At 41.1% G+C, this 20821-nt stretch overlaps 1 long non-coding RNA gene across 2 annotated transcripts in view; it reads left to right on the top strand.

Moving 5' to 3' along the window:
* The first annotated feature begins 384 nt into the window (after positions 1-384).
* Positions 385-20821, top strand: part of LOC133393765 (uncharacterized) — a 125978-nt gene continuing 105541 nt past the window's right edge. The window contains exons 1-2 of one of the 2 annotated variants that reach the window (XR_009766371.1): positions 385-612; positions 2525-3400. This is a non-coding gene — a long non-coding RNA (uncharacterized LOC133393765). Of the gene's footprint in view, positions 613-2475; positions 3401-20821 lie in introns of both variants that reach the window. The other variant, XR_009766372.1, reaches the window with a different exon arrangement.

The following is a 20821-nucleotide window of genomic DNA, read 5'->3' as shown; positions in this document are numbered from 1 at the left end:
TAGTGATAAATTATAGCTTTAATAAGTGCTGTTATGTCCTTCATCTTTCATTCAATCGCTCTTCCTGTTAGTAAAAATTGCTTTCCGGGGATTGGCAGTCGCCCTGCTACGGTACGAAAATGCAAAATCGAAATCGGAAAACCTTGTCCTACCCCAACACGAAGTCCATTGGCAGCGTGGAATGAAAACAGACGTTTATACTGCCTTCGAGTGCATCATCCAAAATAGGGGAGAGGATAGGGGAAATCTAAAATGCGCCTGCGCCAATGAAAATAGCCGAACAATTGCTGAAGCGAAATTGAACAGTCGTGAATGAAGCGCAAAATGCCCTCACAGCTTCCCAATCGGAGCTTTTGCTCGGGGTTTGTTCATCCACACGTTGAATGTTGCGTTACGTCTAACAAAACAATGGAATGAAATCTCCAAAACTTCGTGATTCGGGTTTTGGCCCGGTATTCGTTACTACCCGTTAGTTTATCTTTGACCATAGTCGGGACTTGTTCTAGGTTACACTGTGTCCAAATGTGATCGGTTTTACGATGTTATTGAATCGTAAAAATAAAAGAGCATTCATTGTGACATACTTGAAACGTTCTCACTGACAGTGAAAAGGTACGACTCTACTTCGTGATTGTATGGATGCATTAAAGCTTTTTTAGTTTGTAGCGTGAGATGATCTTTTTTTATTTCATTAGAAGTGACACTTTTTAATGAATTTTTGAATAGTTGAATATTTGATAAGAATACCGGGATAGAGATGCTAGCAGCTTCATTTATCTTATCAGTTTATAGAATACGGCACTTAACCTTGATCAATAAAATGCTCATGCAAGTCAGTAAAATCATTACATCATGAGAAGGAGAAACATATGCGTGTGTCACAGTACGTGAGTGTATGCATTCAGAAAAAGCCAAAGAAGTATGTACCAAAATCTGAGTAAAATCGGCTGTAACCATAATGGTGGAAATGAGGAAGACGCCTCAACCACTGTCGTACCCAACATACACAGTCTACACAGTGGCCATGCACAACCATCCCGTGCCGGTATGGGGCGGGGAAAAAGAACGATTTATCATTGAGACGACACACTGGAACGTGGAACCATGGGGACGCGACAGTTAGGCGCGACCAAAAAGCGCCAAGCAACGATCTTCGAAAATGTGATGTGTTGTGCGGCATGATAAACAAATACGCACTGAACGAGCAGAAAGCAGCCATCCGCCGGAAATCGGATAATCGTGATCCCGCAAAATCCACCAAATAATTGCACCGCAGTGCATCGTCATCAACGTTCCAGGTTGTGGTGTGTTTGTGTAATGAGAGTCCTTGCAAACAGTACACGCATAATGATGATCCCCCCCTCCCCTCAGAAGTGATCCACCCCTATGTGTAGTGGTGTTAATCATGCTATCGTATTGTTGTAAAAAAAATCTGAGAAATTTATTCAATTTTAACTGCACTACCAAGCCACAATAGAATAAAAAACACTCGGTGTTTGTGTGTTTAACGGATCATCCGTATGTAAAATTTTACTCGCTATGAATATATTTTGCTCCCAGGCCAAAATGTATGCGTGTCTGCGGAATATAAAAATTGTTTATGGTTTGACTTCTCACTTCAGACTTGGGACCGTCCAGGCGATCTTGGAATTTGTAAGAAATTTCCTTTACTGGAATCGTTGAAGCTAAGAGGCCTTACCTTGGTTAGGGGGACACTCCCAGCTCATGAATAAGGACGTGTAGTCTCATGTGCTGTCTAATTCGATCTGTTTTTATTTCACGAAAACCATGGTTTATATTTTGGAATTATTTGTGTGTGTTGGATGTGTATGTATATCTTGTGAGCCTGTTTTGTATTTCTTTCCTTTGGTTTGTTTTTGGATTTTATGGTCCTCTATGTTATGTTATGTTATGTAGTTATGTTATGTTATGCCTTCTTATGTTTGTCTTGAAATCATTCGCATTTCTAGAACGTTTCTAAACACACTTGACATTTTATGACCTATGCGTCTTGCGTTGTTATCATATAGGAATCAATTATTGCTACACATATGCATGTTGCATCATGCAGTCTGTTTCCTACTTTCTTCTCAAGCATTATGGACCTACGCTGAGCCATTTTATTGCCCGCTTACCGATGAAGTCAAGTACTGGGCCGTTCCAAAATGCTTGTTTATTTAGACCAACGATAAAAATTCCATACGATAAGCTACAATTTAATTCTATGTTTGCATTTACTGCATTTATCAGGTATGTTTCAAACGGGTTTTTATTACTATGCTGTTCTAACCGGATATGTTAGATATGTCACATCTGGAATAAAGGATACAGTTTTACTCTACATGTCGTAGAGTAATAATCAGAACGTTTAGGGTTTTGCGTTGAATAGTGTTTTCATACTGTGCTAATCCCTGTGTTGATGTAGGATGATGTTAATTTCTTTTCCATTCTTTTGATACATATTTTCATTCAAAGTAAAGTGTAAATTAAATTGATAAGTTTTCCTGCCTGTTATCTTGAACAGATAATTTCCACACTAGAAAAGGAGTTTTGAAGAGTTAGTAGTGAAAAGTATTGATGTTTGACCGTAGCAAAACATCAAAACGAGAATAATAAAAGGTGGAATAAAAATTGAAAAATTTCTTTTAGTGTGAAAAGTGTAAAAGGGACAGAGCATTCCGTAAAGTGTAAACGTAGTGCGCCGTGTAAACCATATGAAGTGAGTACGAGTTGTCGGCGTGATCGTTGCTTTGCTGCAAATTTTTTGGATACTGCCGATCAGTACTTACAGGGTGCTTGAGATAAATTTGACACCTTGCCTTTGGGTTTATATCTCAGGGTTGAGTTGACGTATCGAAATGATTGATATGTCATTCAATTGCTAAAAGTTGTGCGAAGTGTAAAAAAATGTCTAGCTCCGTAAATATGTGGAACCCGTCCGAATTGTACAAGCGCGTAACGTGTGTTATGATGGTTCGTGCCGGCCATGTTCGTGCCAAAATTCGGAAGGCGGCGATGTGTTCGCTGAACACCGTAAAAACAATACGGTGGCCAATGGGCGGCCGTACGTTTGGCAGCAGGATGCTGCACCATGCCATACGGCCGTAAAAACACGCCAATGGCTCACTGCCAATTTCGACCGATACACCAGCACCGACGTTTGGCCACCCAGCTCCCCTGACCTTAATCCTATGGATTACTTTGTGTGGGGCACAGTTCAGCGGGACACCAACAGGGCGTCCTGCAATACCAAAGCGGAGCTGGTGGCCAGAATAAAGGACGTGTTTGTGGCCATCCCCAGAGACATGGTTGTCCGGGCTTGCGCGCGGTTCCGGAAGCGGGTGCAGGCGGTCATCGACGCGGAGGGGGGATACTTCGAATAAAAAATGCGGCAAACATGGTAAGCTAAACTTTGTAGAAAATTTTTGTTTTTTAATATTTAACATAAATTTGATAAAAATTCCTTTCCTATTCCTTCAGAAACTGTTAATATTTCTCGAACACCCTGTATTTAGGTAAGGACGACACGCACACGCAGAGTGTCCAAAGACTCCGAATTATCAACGACCGATTTTTATTTTTTTCTACAGAAAATCATAAATTTTTCCTAATTCCATCCGGGAAACCATTCTACACTTTTCCCAGTCGTTATTTACATATAGCTTCAAATGGATATATTGCAGCGTCTTGAAAAGAAAGTTTAACAGTAATAGCTTAATTTGACGAAAGAAATTACTTTCGCCTTTGTTTGAAATTTCTACATCAAACTCAGAATTTGACTTAAAAAATCTAGCTTTTTAGATGATTCCATGAGATATACAAGCAGGGGCGGGTAAAACATTACGCAAACTAATCGATTGCGCTCAGAAAAGGAACACGCCACTACTCCCAACAAAATTTGCTACTCAATCCTACTCTTATTTAGAACCCCTCGTAAGTATTCCTGATAGACACTTCAGAAAGTCTTATAGTGGTGTGATTGCTGATCTAATATTACTGGTTAATTTTATGGCACAGTGGTGTTTTCCTTCAATCCCTATGGAGTGTTCAATTGTATGATTTAATCGAATAAGACCGCGCAAACTGAAATTATCGGATTTTCTGCAGTACTGAAACGAACCATGCAACGGTGATTGAATGGAAACATTCCCCAAACAAGTTTTATGAACTTGGAAATGATGAGCTGTAAGCTCGATATAGCTTTTTCTTGCTTAATTGGTAAGCTCGCTATAGCAAGAAAAGCGAGCATGTTTTCCGACAGCTCATCCAATTATTCAGCTATCTTGATCGTCTTGATCCAATTCAAGTACTGCTTCCATTCGAAGACGGGGCTTATGCATTTTCATTTTCAGTATATCAAGTCTTTTAATTTTTTTGTGACTTGGTCTTGGTGATTTTTTTTAAGAATTTGTAATTCTACCATAGGTCGCATGAATCCTTGATGCTCCCAATGCTTATGGCACACACACATGGTAGTACAATTAAATTGATCTAGGTATAGGGAAAAGAGATTGTACATTGTTTTGAAGCAAAACATGAACCATTTGGTTGCCGATTTCAGCTACGCTCTCCCCAGAATGACACAACCCCGTAAGGTTACCAGTCTCCTCCTGCGGTGGAACACCATCGCCAGCACGCGTCCATTTGCGTAGCATGATTGAAACGGCAATCCTTGCCAACCCTCGCCAAACCGTGGCGTACATCAGGGTGAAAAAATGTTCTTGGTTCTCTTGCGGTATATCGTCTGGATAGGGTAAAGGGTCAATGTTTTTGACGTTGTTGTTGTCTCTTTGCTTCGTAGGGGTTGCCGTTGGTTTCTGATGGGTGTATGGGGCACTTAGATCGTAACATTTTCGTTCGGTAGCTTTTTCCAGTACGTACTTTTGCGTGTGCAAGTTTGGGCTCTTTTCCCAGTGTGCATCTTATTAGGCATATCTTTTTATGGGTTTCTCAGATACACATCTTAGTTTTGGTTTTTATTTATCGAACTGTTTATGGTTTATTTATAACATGTATGCGTTTATCTCAATCAAAAGTCCATAGTAGGAATATATTGAAGCAAACCAAATGATAAACTTAAGGACTCAGAGCAAAACATTCCAGTAAACACGACATTTATCAACGCAAGCTTTTGTGTTAATTGGCAACTGCTTTCAGCACACAATTTTTTAAACTAACACAACAACTGTTAGATGATCGATTTACAAGGATGTTATTTCCGCTTCCTATTTTCGATAAATAAATATTTTCGATAAACGGGTACAACAGAATGAGAAAAAAAATAAGATAAATAAACGCAATCGTGTCAAAGCGAGTCGTTGCAATCAAACTGGCCATATTATTAACTCTGCTCACAATGCCAGACAGACCAAATTCATTATTGTGTGTGTCAGTTTTTCCTTCCCTGTTTTGTGCCGTTTGTACCAAAACGGTACTCAGCTGAGAATAAATTGCAGTGCCCCTGCATAAATACGTAGCTGTGTCTGGGCATAGATAACATGTTACAAGAGCCACATCCTGGTCACATGGCGGATCGATCGGAACTGGATGGCAATTATTATTTACGACAAGCACTAGTAGCTATAGGCTTATCGAGAATTCGGTTGTCATCGTTTCGGCCCCATTGAGCGCTGTAAGAGAGCCACCAAATTTATACACATATACAACGTACGGTTCAGTTCCTGAAATTTGGCCGGTAAATTTTTAAAGCCCCCTAAAGTATAATTAATTATCCAATAACAGTCACTCACGCAGGAATCTAAGGCAAAAAGGGGGGGGGGGGGGGGAGTAAAGAAAGGCAAGTTAATAAAAATATTGCCACAACCACACTTTTGCCGCCCCTGCGTGTACACTAAGCGTGTGTAGAGTTTGTTGCTGTTGCTGCTGTGTGTTGGTATTAAGAAGTGAAGTGAAACGAACGAGCAAACACATAACCAGCTTCCGGTCAGCAATGTTAATGTTGAATGAATCGCAAACAAGGCAACTCGAATGTTGATGCCATAAAAGCCAACGGATCAGGTTGGAACTAGGAGTGTTTTGCACTTTGTGGTGGTAGACTCCTTCCGCAAAATAGTTTTTATGATTTTCTTCTGAATTGTTTTATTTTGATAGTTCTTTGATCATAGCCGAATACGAGTGTTTCACAAACAAGGATCCACTCACAAACATACATACAAGGCAAGAAAACATACAAAAAAGGGCAAACGGAAATATCCGCTGGCGACATAAAATAGGAAGAGGGAGAAAGCGCAAAGAACATGCACATTCATGCTCATGCATGCCGCCACTGGGCACGGGTAAAAATTTTGATCGCATATCGTCCAAACTATTCCAAACTTATCAATGCAAACTTTCATGTTGATAAAACCAATTGCAAACTTAGATGACCTAAACGTTCCCGGGGCAAAAAGCGTGAGCAGTCACTTTTTTCAATGAGCACATGGCACATGGAGGGGTTTATAGACGGTCATTTAAGACAAACTTTGAGGACAGACTGATGCGGGTTCAAGTTTATTATTTGTTATCTGGGTAATAACCCAGAGGTATTAAACAAAGGCTTTGATTAACTTACACATTTTGTCAAATTACGGGGCCATTCGAAAGTAAAACGAAAGCAAAACGAAAGTAAAATACTTTATGAAATCAAGATACATGTAAAATAATATTTCTTTAATTGGTGTCTATACTTTGAACAAATGTTCTGAAATAAACATATTAATACTCTGAGCGCTGGCATTTTGCATTAGCTTTCTGCGGAGAACACAGTACAAGATAAGAGAGCGATGAGAGCGTTTCATTGGCATACGATCGTTCATCGAGTATGATACCACTTCTGCAATATGCGCGCTCTCTTTCTTCCCGTTGCAATACACTCTGATAAGAGTTGCTGAGAGACCAATCACAGAGAAGGAGAGTGAACAAAGCTGTGATTCCAAACCGAGCCTCACAGCGCCCAGAGTGTTAATAAGTTTCATCAACTGGATGGTAAACTGCTCAGCTTCCGATAAGGTTCAGCCCCACATTCCCTTGAACAAACTCAAGGCTCAATTCTGAATCAGCTTAAGTCAACCAGAGAAACCACCCGTTCTCCTATAGATCGTTATTCACTGAGAAAATGCCCCCATTTCTCGATACAAAGCCGATAAGAATTGACATGCAAGTGAAGCTGCCATTTCATGGTAAAAGCTTCATCGCCTCGATGGAGACGCCTGGTTGCTCAAGGCGTCCTGAGAAACGGGTCGAGCGCAGGTAGCTGCTAGCCAGTGAATTGGAGGCTTTGTTCATCGTGTTATTTTTTCCCTTAATACAAATTAATATAAGGAGCAAGAGAATAAATAAATAAAAAACATGCTCATCATATGTAGCACAAACATTCTTATTGGGAAGAAGAGGAGACTCGGTTCGCCGTAAGCATTGCGCCACATTTTTGCTTTTGCTTCGAAAACAATTTTCTGTGTGATTGATTGCCAGGGGTGCTACTAATTTTAGCACTTGTATTCGCGTCATAATCTATCAGAAAACAACGGTTGCAAATTCCACACTTAAACTTCACGTTGCTCTTCTTCTTCTCTTCACAAAGCTGGCGCAGAAAAAATCAGCCCTCGTCGTGCACGATGTCAGGAAACCATAAAGCCTATCGTGAGTTCCGTTTCTAGAACCCCCATTCACCTGTATTAGAGCATCTTGGTTTCTGACAGGGTAGTTTGAGAACCTTTCCTATCTTATACCCTCGCCAAGCAAGCAAGTGCGAATCGGTGTTTTAGTGACACAAAGGTCAACTGAGGACCACTGCTTGAAAACATGTGAAAACATTCAAAGAAAACATCGCAAAACATGGCTGAGAGAGGCGCTTGTGTGGAAGCGCTCTTTTTTATCATGAGTCATTGAGAATGTGTTAGTTTTAGACAAAGCAGTGATCGTACCTTATCTTGATCATTTTATTACATCATGGCAGTCGTAAATCTTCCGAGAGAAAGTGTTATCAAACGTTCAACACAAATTTACAATTGCTGGAATGGAGCTGGGTTGAGTTAGGAAGATGTTATAATCAAAACAATTTTTCAAACCCACCAAGCTCTGGCCGGTCCATTCATCAGACGGAGTTGTCCGAGCTGTGGAGCTCTCAAATGGCTTCTCCCGGTTGGCTTCAAAGCTGTGAAAAGTGATTTGAAAATTGGAATATCTTAGCTCATCTTAGCTCTTCATCTCACAGCATGCATATTACTTTTCATAGCTAGAAAAAGAAAGATAACTATACAAGCCATGCTGTCGCTCGTGTTGGTGTTGAGTTGGTTGTTTTGTAAACTTTGATTTTCTCTGCTCGGGCGTTGAGAGCATGCGAAATGGATCACGGAATCGGTACGGTTTCGTTTGCACGCACAGATAAAAGATGGCAAAGAAGAACCAACAAACATTCAGCTAATAATGAAACAAATTAAAATGATTCCATTTGCAAATAATTGGATTTTCTTGATTGTTTTCGCGGTGCATGAGAAAAGCGAGGGTGGTAACGGCGTACTGGCGTACGTAGCCAAGGATCACTGAACCCGGGAAGGCACGTTTGCCGGTGTTGATTTCAACCTTTCCCACAGCTTCTTCTTTGGTGCAAATAAATTTAGCCTAAAACTTTCCTAATGAAAATGAGATCGAGAGCTTTGACTGAGGCAAAACCAGAATGTGGGCTTACAACAGGCACTTGAAAGATGCTAGGGTGGGCTGTGGTGATCCTAGGATTATATTACACAACTATCCGTCGACTACCGGTGCACGGCTTTGGGCATCTGTTGAGTAGCGTGTTGTGTTTTATGTGCCTTTTAGTCAGTGGATGCTTTGGTATTCGTTGTTTTTGGCAGCACAACACACCGCAATTTGCAGGCTCTAAACTGGGTTAGGAGGTTCTTTGTGCAATGTGTAGGATGTTTGTTTCTTTTTCTGTTTGCATCATTTGCTTTTTTTTCGCAGAATTTGATTCATCTCGTCTCGTTTGATTCATCCGCTGACGGAGTATAAGTTAAATAAATAGCTGCTCTTTACACGGTACACACCTCCACGGTGGCACGCGCAACCGACCAACGCTGACAGGCCTGAAGTGCTAGTAAAAAGCTCAACATTATTGCTGGCTACCACATCTTCCCTTTATCGGAGACCGACCCTTTGGTCAAACTAGAGGCAGTTAATACATTTTAAAGACGAGGGTTTTTGTTTCTTGGTTTAGTTGCCCCACGCCTTTAAGAGCAAATCCTGAAACAAATCCACTTGCTGTCCAGATCCGCCACATCATGAGTTCTACTGGAAGTGAAAGTTGAGGCTAAAGGACGAAAGCGTGAAAAAACTAAACTGCCAGAGCAGTTAGCAATACTTTTTCCCTTTGAAGAAGATTGTTGTGAAGTGAACAACCCAACGCAGAAAACTAAAAATAGAAAGATTGCTGTTAGCTAGTGCATGATATGGCATGCGACATCGCAAAATAAAACGAAGGAACATTTTTTCAACACGTTTACACAGAATTGATCATTCGTTTCTAGCTATGAAATCAAACTTGTTCCCTTTGCAGTAGACACTTTCTGCACCGTTTTATGTCCTCCAAAGCTTAAGTGAATGTTGGAGTGGAAAGGTCTTATTTCTCGGAATACAAATTGCTTTCTTCATTATCAAATCAAAAAAACGGAAAAAAGCATCTGTTTAAACCGCTCTTACTGTTTCTTGTCAGTGAGTTAAAGTATGAAGAAAATTGGATTAAATAAATTGCATAGCCCTCAAGGGATTGCAGTTTACTTGCTCCCGCACTTTCACAGCAACTTAAAGTGAGTATTAAATGGACCGTAAATAAAACGTAGATAAACGTCATTATACGTTACCGACCGAGTGCTGGATAAATGGATCGAATTGGATTGGTATTCGACTATGGCGTAAAAGCAGCTTTTACGTAAAACCGTTCCTTAGTGCTAAAAGATGCACCGAGGACCGATTAACCAATATGGAAAAATTGATAAGAATAAACGAGTTTAGATTCAATTATGATGGGTAGCTGCTTTTCTTGATAACGGTACATGCCGCGGAGGGTTTTTGTGTGACAATCTTCCTGGACCCACTCCCGAAATCGAACCTGCATAAAATCCTACACGACATCAATTATTCATGCGGCATTGGCATGTGTAGTACCTTCAGGTGGCTCCCGGTAAACTTAGGAAGAACGCTTAGGTATGCGTACCACATTAGAATGTCACCATTTCCGCATGTCTCGGTATGTTTATGATATGCGTTCCTTTCCCTCTGCCTACCCTTGACATACTCACTCTAGACTACTAGACGAACAAACACTTGTCTGAGACCCGAGTCGAAGCACAGCTTTTCGTTTGATCTTTCTTTTTGCGTTCGTTTTGTTGTACAGCTTTCCCAGTGATGCACGGGAAAAACTTTCATTTTCTTGATGGCGAGGAGATAAACTGTATCATGTTTTAGCCGGAAAAAGCTTCTGCTGAAATTTTTGTCTCACATTTCATCGTCTTGAACCACGGGTGAGCACAAAGCACAAATCAGCAGCCAGACGAGATTTGCAATGGCTTTGCTGTGGCCTTTAAACACCTGGAGCAGTCTGGTTTCAATTAGGTGTAAACATTCTAACGATGTGCTATGCGAGACGGTTTTGACGGTTGAACGATTAAGCTGAACAGAAGCTCATTGACTGCAAAACCAGCTTCTTCAACGTAGCACAGGAATGTTTTTTTTTATAGGAGAACAACATATTTATGAAATTTTTAGTCATATTTACTGAAGCGGAAGAGAAATACATGTATGACAGGTATACTTTAATTTAGAAGGGAAGACAAAAGTATTGCTTATTCCACTTGAAGTTCTAATAATCTTACCTCACTCAAATGGGCCTGAGGAAAGGCAAATGAGATAAAAAAAACCTTAGAGCATTTGGCATTAGGCAGACAATTAAAACGACCATATTGCTCTAAGGCAGCAATTAGTTAGCTGCATAAATTTTTATCAGCATGCATCACTCTCCGTATAGCACACTATTAACATGTGGGAGAATGGGTTTAATGACTGAAATCTTGGCCTCTTTCTGCCTCAGGATTCTTGTCAGCCTTCCTTTGCTCCGCCATTCTCCGGTAGAATGTTTGCATACGCATCACGAATAGAAGCATCACGCTCATGAAAAGAAAAGCTTTGGTTGTAGTGACAATCTTACCGTCGGTAACGGGGCAAACCCGCGTGAAGGAGGGTATGTTTCAACAATTCTTTACATGGCATAAGCTGAACCATCTGCGTATAAGTATTCTCTCGGTGGCTCCAACTGCCGATGAGGATGGTTGTTAGCTTTTTGCGCAACTTTTGTTCAATTCAAGTGCAAAGTCGAACGATTTATAGTAAAAAAATAAAAAGCGGGATACCCAGCACACGTTCTTGTCTCGTTACAAAACACGAGGGAAGCTGTTAGCAACACCATGACAGTCAGGCAAAAAGATGCATGATAGTGCATCATGGACGGAGCGAAGCCATTTATCCACCGATCGTTTCTTTTCTTTCGCAGGATTCACAACGTGTAGATGTGATGTAATGAAAGGATACAGGGGGAGGATGCAGGCAGAATTTTCTCCAGATTAGCTGCCGTTGTAAGGATTGTAACGAACTGCAAAATTTTGTGAGCATGTCGCAATACTTTGCGAGCTGTTGGCTATCCAATCGGAATGCTTTGGAAGAAATTGCGTGCATAAACCGATGAAGACACTGGGAAGAGTGGGATCATTGTTTGCTTTTTTTGTGTGCTGACGCTATGTGTTTGTGCAGACAATCCAGAACAAGGCTCGAAAGAAATAATTTATCCCGTTGCATTCCAAATGACTATCCATTAACAGGAGGCGCAAAGCCCCATCGCTATTCGGTTAGATTGCTTCCTTCGAAGCGAGTGCAAGCGTGCCACGGAAAAGGATAAATTTAACACTCTGGGCTCTGGCATTTTGCATTAGCTTTCTGCGGAGAACACAATACAAGATAAGAGAGTGATGAGTGCGTTGCATTGGCTTACGATCGTTTACTCTCTTTCCGATCCTCACGTACGATGCCGCTTCTGCAATATGCGCTCTCTCTTTCTTCCCGCTGCGATTCGCCCTACTGAGAATTGCTGAGAGACCAATCACAGAGGAGGAGAGTGAAAAATCTGCGATTCCAAAGCGAGCCACACAGCGCCCAGAGTGTTAATTAATGTGTCTTGATGTCATGAGCCTGCCATTTCGTAGTGAATGGCAGAAAGTTACTCAACACGTCCTACCGGAAATACCCGCTGACTTCAACACATACACACACACCCGGAACCAAACACACACATCGCACTTGAGTGTGGCTTGAATGTAAACATCCGTGTAGACTTTTCGTGTCACAAACAATCCTACTACCGCCAAATATTGTTTCGATCACAATTGCTTCAATTTCGTCTCAGTCGTCACGCATCCCAACCACCTTTCAGCGAACAGTGTGATGTGTCGCTCATCTTCACTCGTTGAATCCACCTCCGTGTTTCTCATCATGAATCCTAATAAAATTGTATCCACCTGTGCTTCAACCGCGTTAGTGTGTATGTATGTGGTTGTTTTGTTGGTTTTTGTGGTATGTTGGTTCTTACAGGCAGCAGGAATTGATCATTTCTTCACGCCAGTAGCGATTTGTCATCGCATTCGTCAACGGTAAACATGTGCCGGGCAGGCCACAAAACATGTTTACTTTAAAGCAACAACAACCCCAATGGCCATTCGACAATACTGTTTTATGTGTCCTGGTGTTAAGTTTGATAAACCTATCATTCCCTCTGACTCTGACACAACGGCTAGTGGTAATGTTGTGATCTAGATAATGAGAAAATCCAGTGACTCTGATCAATGTAGGTTTTACATGAATGTCTTTTAACATGAATGAAGACATCCCTTTTAGTACTCGTTTACAAAGTGAGCTGTAATTTTCTCCTTAATCGTTTCATTAAGACTTCAAGCAGCTTCTTCAACCATTGGAAAAGATTAATTAAGAAATACAACAATCGTGATAATGTGTCAATAATGCTGGCCTTAGAAGGTAAAAGTCAAGAACGTTAAATCAAGTCTAGAATGAAGCAACATCATAAGGTGTCGCAAAACGGATGAAACAATTACTAAAAATTACGCTTATCGATATTGTCGACTTGGTGATTGGTTTATATACGTGTATGTTAACAAGGCAGCAGAAAAGATTAGGAGTACATATTTCAACACAGCACCCCTTACATCCACTTAGGAGTACATCCCTTACTCATATTATTATTATTATTATTATTATTATTATTATTATTATTAGTATTATTATTATTATTATTATTATTATTATTATTATTATTATTATTATTATTATTATTATTATTATTATTATTATTATTATTATTATTATAATTAGTATTATTATTATTATTATTATTATCATTATTATTATTATTATTATTAGTATTATTATTATTATTATTATTATTATTATTATTATTATTATTATAAGTATTATTATTATTATTATTATTATTATTATCAATTATTATTATTATTATTATTATCATTATTATTATTATTATTATTATTATTGTTATTATAATTATCATTATTATTATTATTATTATTATTATTATTATTATTATTATTATTAATATTATTATTATTACTATTTTTATTATTATTATTATTATTATTTTTATAATTATTATTATTATTATTATTATTATTATTATTATTATTATTATTATTATTATTATTATTATTATTATTATTATTATTATTATTATTATTATTATTCTTATTTATTTATTTATTTAATCTTCAACGGGCCGTATGGCCTAATTAAGATGTAACAGTTCAATAAAAGAAAATACATAGCAAAAACAAGATTTGCATCGCAATTCACTGCGGCCACGGCAAAAGCCGGAGACGTTCCTTGAAGCACTGAGTCGAGATGTCGAAGTCGAAGCAATCCGAGACAGTGTTGAAGACAGCCGACATGCGGAACATAGGGTCAGGCAGACCAGCGCTGGAACGGGGTTGAGCGAGTCGTAGAGTTTTTCTAGACCTAAAAGTTTGGGATGGTGCATAGATATCGACTCGATACAACAAAGGCAATGAGTCGATAGAGCCATTTAGCAATCCAGCGATGAAAGAGCACTGTGCATTACGTCTTCTAACCGAAAGAGGTTCAAGGCCTAGAAGACAGCACCGCGCAGCATACGGAGGAAGATTATTGCGATCCTGCCAGAGAAGTAGACGTAGGGCATATCGCGTGAGCTTACGTTGAATTGCCTCAAGTCGAGCAATTGAAGAAGCGCTAGTTGGGCTCCAGACTACGCACGAATATTCCAGAACCGAACGAACGATACAGTTGTACACAGCTTTGATGCACATGGGGTTGCGAAATTCATTAGTTGTTCGGATAACCACGCCAAGTAATTGATTTCCTCTGGCTACAACGTCATCGATATGCTGTTTAAAGTTCAAACTAGAGTCAAGCAGAACGCCCAGGTCTTTGGCATGATTTTGTCGATTAACTGCAGTGCCGTCCATGAAGTAGGTCCCAGTGACTGGGCTCCTGCATCGACTAAAAGACACACAGTAGCATTTCTCGATGCAGATAGTCAATCCATTACGCTTGCACCACGAACAGAAAATTTCGATGCAGTCTTGCAGCAATGTAAAATCACCTGTGTTGTGAATAGGCGCAAAAATTTTTGCATCGTCGGCAAACAGACTGATACTGTCGGGAGGTAGAGCGAGGGTAACATCGTTGATGAACAATATGAAGAGAAGCGGGCCAATATTGCTTCCTTGTGGCACACCCGAGCTACTGACTATTTCTTTGGACATGTGTTTATCAATTTTCACGATGAATGTGCGATTAATTAGGTAAGACTTAAACCACTGTACGAGCGGGCTGGGAACTCCTAGCTTATCGAGTTTAGCGAGAAGAATTGCGTGCGGAAGAGAGTCGAATGCTGCTTTCAGATCTGTATAAATTGCATCGACTTGAGCTCCGGCATCAATTTAACTAGTGCAATAGGTTACATATTCAACCAGGTTCGTGGTAGTCGACTTTTTTGGCACGAATTCATGTTGATACGGGCTTAGGAAGCTGCGTCATGCATGTGGCAGATTTTTGTACATCACTAGTTTGAACACCTACACCTATTATGTTTCAGTACCGTTTACTTTAAGAAGCATAACGAATATCCAAACGTATATAGCATACCACTTGCTGAACTCTATACCATATATCACATCACAACCCTAACCGCATTATTTCATACCACCATGCGACTTGAAACAAAAAGCTCTCTCCGAAGACGTCGTGTACTTCGCATAATTTTGTATTTCCATCGAATTGGCTTTAGATGTATCATCAACTTCTGCGCACGGGTTTGTGGGATATCACGGAAGTCAACGATAGCCCACATGAATGGCTAAACTCCTCATTTGCTCTCTTCAAAATCCATGCTGAATGAACAATTTTTACGTTTAACATTTTGTGTTGTCTTCCCTGATGGTGTGATAGTTTCGTGAAACAATTAAAGACGACATGAATCTATGAAAGATTAATTATTGACGACCTCAGGGAAATGGTATGCATCGCGCCGGTGCATCGAGATAGTGTACATATCCTCCTAGTGGGAGCCGGTCGGGCGGTAATCAGTTTCTATAAAATTGAATCTCCAAACCAAATGTTTTCTGTTGGCATTTTGTCGGATTTGCAATCTAAGCCATACGAGAAGTGCGTTGAGTTGGTGCTAAAGCATTGGCTTATACCTCCCGACGAAAGGTACTAATCTGATCTGTGTAATCTGGCTTTGACCGTGAAGTTGTGTAAAGACATTCCACAAAGCCAAGTTAATCCCCACCGCTATCCCGTGAGAGCACCAAGGAAGCCTCACAATTCCCGTAAAGTTTTTTGGCTGTATGGAGTTATGGCAATGCCTACATGAGGGAAGTGATGTTTGGTGGCATGATGGTGTGATGTGAAAAAACCTTGGAAGTTATTTCCTTACGTTCTTCTTCACTTTCATCTTTTCCCACTACTTGTTGACTGATAAAATCTTTGTTTTGGTATATGTGTGTATGTATGTGTACCGGGAATCTAATGAGTAACGAGTATTTCTTCTACACATTTTCACACTCATACTTTCAACAGAAACATGTCAGCCCATCGCTTAAGCCCTTCCCCGGTCACGTGACCAAAGTGAAAACAGTAAAATCCCCATATTCCAGGAAGGGCTTGGGGGAATCAATGTGCACTGGCAAAGCGCTTTTTTGTCCCAGAAAAAAAACCTGAACGTCAACGTCATCGTTGTGTCTTATGTATTGGTGCGGTTGCGGATGCATGGATTGCACTTAAAAGCCACGGCAAGTGATTTTATCTGTCACTCAAAATCTTCGCTGCTCGCTGCTGTGCTCCAAATGTACCGCCATCATTGATAGCTAGTGCGCAAAAGAAAGGAGGATAGAACTCCAGTCAGCAAAAAAACCTTTACTAGAAGGGGGCTCTATTTTCTGCCCGCACCAGGACCCATGAAAAACCCAAGTCGAAAGTGAATTGGGATATCTGCCGCACCGAGACAAATTGTGATGCGAGTAATTCGTTTGCCGGGAAGGATCGTTAATTTAATTTTCTGGCTTTTAACCACCGGCCAACTCGATCACACAGTGCACTGACAGGAGCGGTTAGTGGGTTTAATGGGATGTTTTAAAGCTCACGCGTGGTGAAATATTGGAGTTAGTGATCGTTTAACGACTGGTCGCAGCAAACCACTAAGACGGAAGGGAGTGGCAACTGTTCCAGAGGCTGAGAGGTTTTGAGCTGTAATGAAGGATTACTTAAGATATTGCGGAATAAAATCATTCCTAATTATCCACAGATAACTAGATGATGAACTTGTTTCGGATGGATAAGTGATATTCATTATAAAAATGATTGTAGTTTATCGAACCGCACACGACATTCATTTCTCCGCTCATTATTCATCCAAAGCTCTTAAGCATGAAAAATCCTGGCCAACTAGCCACCACACAGTGGGTTTTTTTCCGGATATAGGTTATTATATAAAAAATTGGTTATTTTTGAAATTCAATGTATTGTAGTTTCTTGTCCGATTATCAATAGAAGCACATTTTTGAAAATATAAACTCATAAACTTTGTAAAAATGTTCTTCATAATGAAGATCGACAAAACAGTGTACGACTGTAAACAAATGTAAATTTAGCTACGTTAACTAGGTGTTAATTTGAACTATGAGACCGTGCCAAAATAGAATCGTGAAAAATCATGCAATTTGAACAGCACAAATCGAAATATTTTTATCTCTTTCAACATTATGGGAACAGTTTATCTATTAATATTCGCGCATTTGAAAAATACCCTACTTTTCGTTCAGTATCTTTCAGACAGAAACTGTAATTAGGTGTCGCCATTGTGATGGTTATTTGGCGAAGCCAATAATAGTGTATCATTTGTTACCCTCGAATTCAATCGAAATATAATAAAAAATAACGTCATAAAATGATGTTGAACAATAAAATTACGAAAACGGGCCTCCATCATACATGGAACACCTTTAAATTGGGTTATTACCTCTCCGTAGTTGGATTAAATTTTTTGAATGCTTGGCGCGTTTTAATATCTGAACTCTTTATGAAGCTATAATCACAGTCATTATTACAAACCTCAAAGAATTGGCTTACAAAGAATTGGCTCCTTGCTGCAATCACAGTATCACAAGCAATGATTTGATAGTTGTGGGCAGCATCTATGATTTCTTTACCAAATAGCCAGTTCTTACCGCTTGTTGTGCTAGGTGCTATTGTTTATAGATTGAAATTTCTGTGCAGTCAAAGGAGGCTTTTTTGGAGGAGAATTCCAAGGGTTCTATTCTATTCTGAAATTATTAAACATATATTTCCTCTTTATCCTTCTGCTTTTGAAACTAACTTTATCAAAAATAGAAATACTAAATATTTTTCAGAGATGATACTTACTTACTTACTTATCCGGCGCTACAACCGCTTTGCGGTCTTGGCCTGCCTCAGGAGTGTCCGAAACCGCTCACGGTCTCGCGCCTTCGTCTGCCAGTCCGTTATCCCGGCCTTAATGGCGGACGCCTCCACGCCATCTTGCCACCTCAATTTGGGCCTACCACGCCTCCTCTGTCCTTGTGGACGGCCTAAAAAGACTTTACGGGCTGGGTCGTCCGTTTCCATGCGTACAACATGGCCAGCCCACCGGAGCCTGGCGAGCTTAATACGCTGTACGACAGTGAGGTCGCCGTACATCTCGTATAGCTCGTCATTATAGCGGCTCCTCCATTGTCCTTCCACACATACGGGGCCAAGTATCCTTCTGAGCATCTTCCTCTCGAACGCGGCTAAGAGGGCTTCGTCAGATTTGGACAGTGTCCATGTCTCAGAGGCGTATGTGAGTACTGGTACTATATAGGTACTATATAGTCCCAGCTTCGTCCGTCGCGACAGGTTCTTTGAGGTGAACTGCTTTTTCAGGCTGTAGAATGACCGGTTGGCAGCCAGCATCCTTGCGCGCAACTCAACTTCCATACTGTTGTCGTTGCTGACCTTTGACCCAAGATAGGTGAATTCTGGGACGACTTCAAAAGTGCGTTCACCTATCTGTACATCACGCCTACGTAGATTTGGATTATTTATTGGTAGGTCCGCTGATGTTGCCACCATCAGTTTGGTCTTTGCCTCGTTTATCTGCAATCCGAGGTTCTCTGCCGCCTGCTCAATCCCTTGGTAGGCTTCTGCTACATAGGAGAGCCGCAGACCAATGATGTCTATATCATCAGCGTATGCCAGGATCTGGGTTGACTTATAGAAGATGGTTCCCGTAGTCTCCACCCTCGAGTCGCGGATGGCCCTCTCTAGCGCCAAGTTGAATAGGAGACAGGCAAGCCCGTCCCCCTGGCGCAGACCCTTGGTGGTAGCAAAAGGTCCTGAGAGTTTTCCATCCACCCTCACCTGGCATGTGACGTTGGTCATAGTCATTCTAACTAGCCTTATCAGTTTGGCCGGGATTCCAAATGAGCTCATAGCGTCGTACAGTTTTACCCTGGCTATGCTATCGTATGCGGCTTTGAAATCTATGAAGAGATGGTATGTGTCGTTTCTGTATTCAGCCATCTTCTCCAAGATCTGCCGCATGGTGAAGATCTGATCAGTGGTTGATTTTCCGTTTCGGAATCCTCTTTGATAGTTTCCTACTATCTCTTCGACGTGCGGGACAAGGCGATCCTGAAGGATCAGGGAGAATATTTTATAGGCAGTATTCAACACCGTAATACCCCTGTAGTTGTTGCAGTCCAACCTGTCTCCCTTCTTGTATACGGGGTAGATGATGCCGAGATTCCAATCACAAGGCATCGATTCGCTATCCCACACCTCAGTAACAATTTGATGAATCTCGTTTTTTAGTCGTGCACCTCCATTCTTGACCAGTTCAGCTGCAATTCCGTCGGTTCCGGGTGCCTTGTTATTTTTCAGCCGACGGATAGCCTTTCGTGTTTCTTCTATGCTAGGTGGCAGTAGCATGACACTATCTGCTAGTGGCGCTTCTAGCTGTTCGTTTAACTGGTCGTTGAGTAATTCATCAAAGTACTGAGCCCACCGCGAGAGGACCTCTGGCTGGTTACTAACCAGATCTCCATCCTTGTTGCGACAGCAGGTTACCTTAGGTACAACGTTGTTTCGGTGACCTGCTATCGCTTGGTAAAACTTTCGTGTCGGTCCGTACGCCTCTCTGGTTTGCTCGAGTTCCCGCATGTTTTGCTCTTCCAAAGCATGCTTCTTGGAGCGGTGAACTCGTTTCTCTTCGCGTCTGAGCCGTGAATATTCCTCTGCGCATGCCCGCGTTCTATGCCGTTGCTGCATTGCTCGGTATGCAGTATTCTTACGTTCGGTCACTAATCTGCATTCATCGTCGAACCAGCCAGATTTGGTGTTGCCACGACGTGGTGGGAGTATATTTCTTGCACAGTTTATTATTTTTGTTTTTAGAGCGTTCCACCTCTCGCTCGTAGTTTCATATCTGATTTCTGGTAGTAGAGACTCGTCTAAAGCGGCTTTGAATTCCTGTTGGACAGTAATGTCCCTTAGAGAGTCCGTGTTGAGCCGAGGCTGCGTGTTTTCTCCGCCCCCATTGGCGCGGGGGCGGGCGATTCTACAACGTATCACTAAGCCAACCAAGTAGTGATCGGAATCGATATTGGCTCCTCGATAAGTTCTGACGTTTAACAGGCTCGACTGTCGTCGGCGGCTTATTAACACGTGGTCGATCTGGTTGAAGGATTCGCCATCCGGGTGCGCCCACGTCATTTTGTGGATGTCCCTCCGCGCAAATTTGGTACTTCCTACAACCAGATTGTTCGCTGCGGCGAACTGGACCAATCTACTACCATTATCGTTACTGTGCTCATGCAGACTGTGACAGCCAGTGTATTGGCGGTACATTGGCTCCCTACCGACTTTTGCGTTGAAGTCCCCCAGGATGATTTTGAGGTCATGCCTGGGGCACGCATCTATAGTTCTAGCGAGGCGGCCGTAAAAAAGGTCCTTCTCCTCTTCCTCTTTATCTTCGGTAGGGGCGTGAACGTTTATGAGGCTTATATTAAAAAATTTGCCTCGCATGCGCAGGGTGCATAGCCTATCGTTTATAGCCTTGAAATCTATGATTACGGATTTCAGCCGGGGACCTACGGCGAAACCCGTTCCGAGCACGTGGTGGCGGTCGTGGCAGCTGTAGTAAATGTCGTAG

Source organism: Anopheles gambiae, chromosome 3, assembly GCF_943734735.2.
Source record: "Anopheles gambiae chromosome 3, idAnoGambNW_F1_1, whole genome shotgun sequence".
In the NCBI taxonomy this organism is placed as follows: domain Eukaryota; kingdom Metazoa; phylum Arthropoda; class Insecta; order Diptera; family Culicidae; genus Anopheles; species Anopheles gambiae.
The sequence above is the reverse complement of the archived record's forward strand: the minus strand, read 5'-3'. Positions and strand labels throughout refer to the sequence as shown.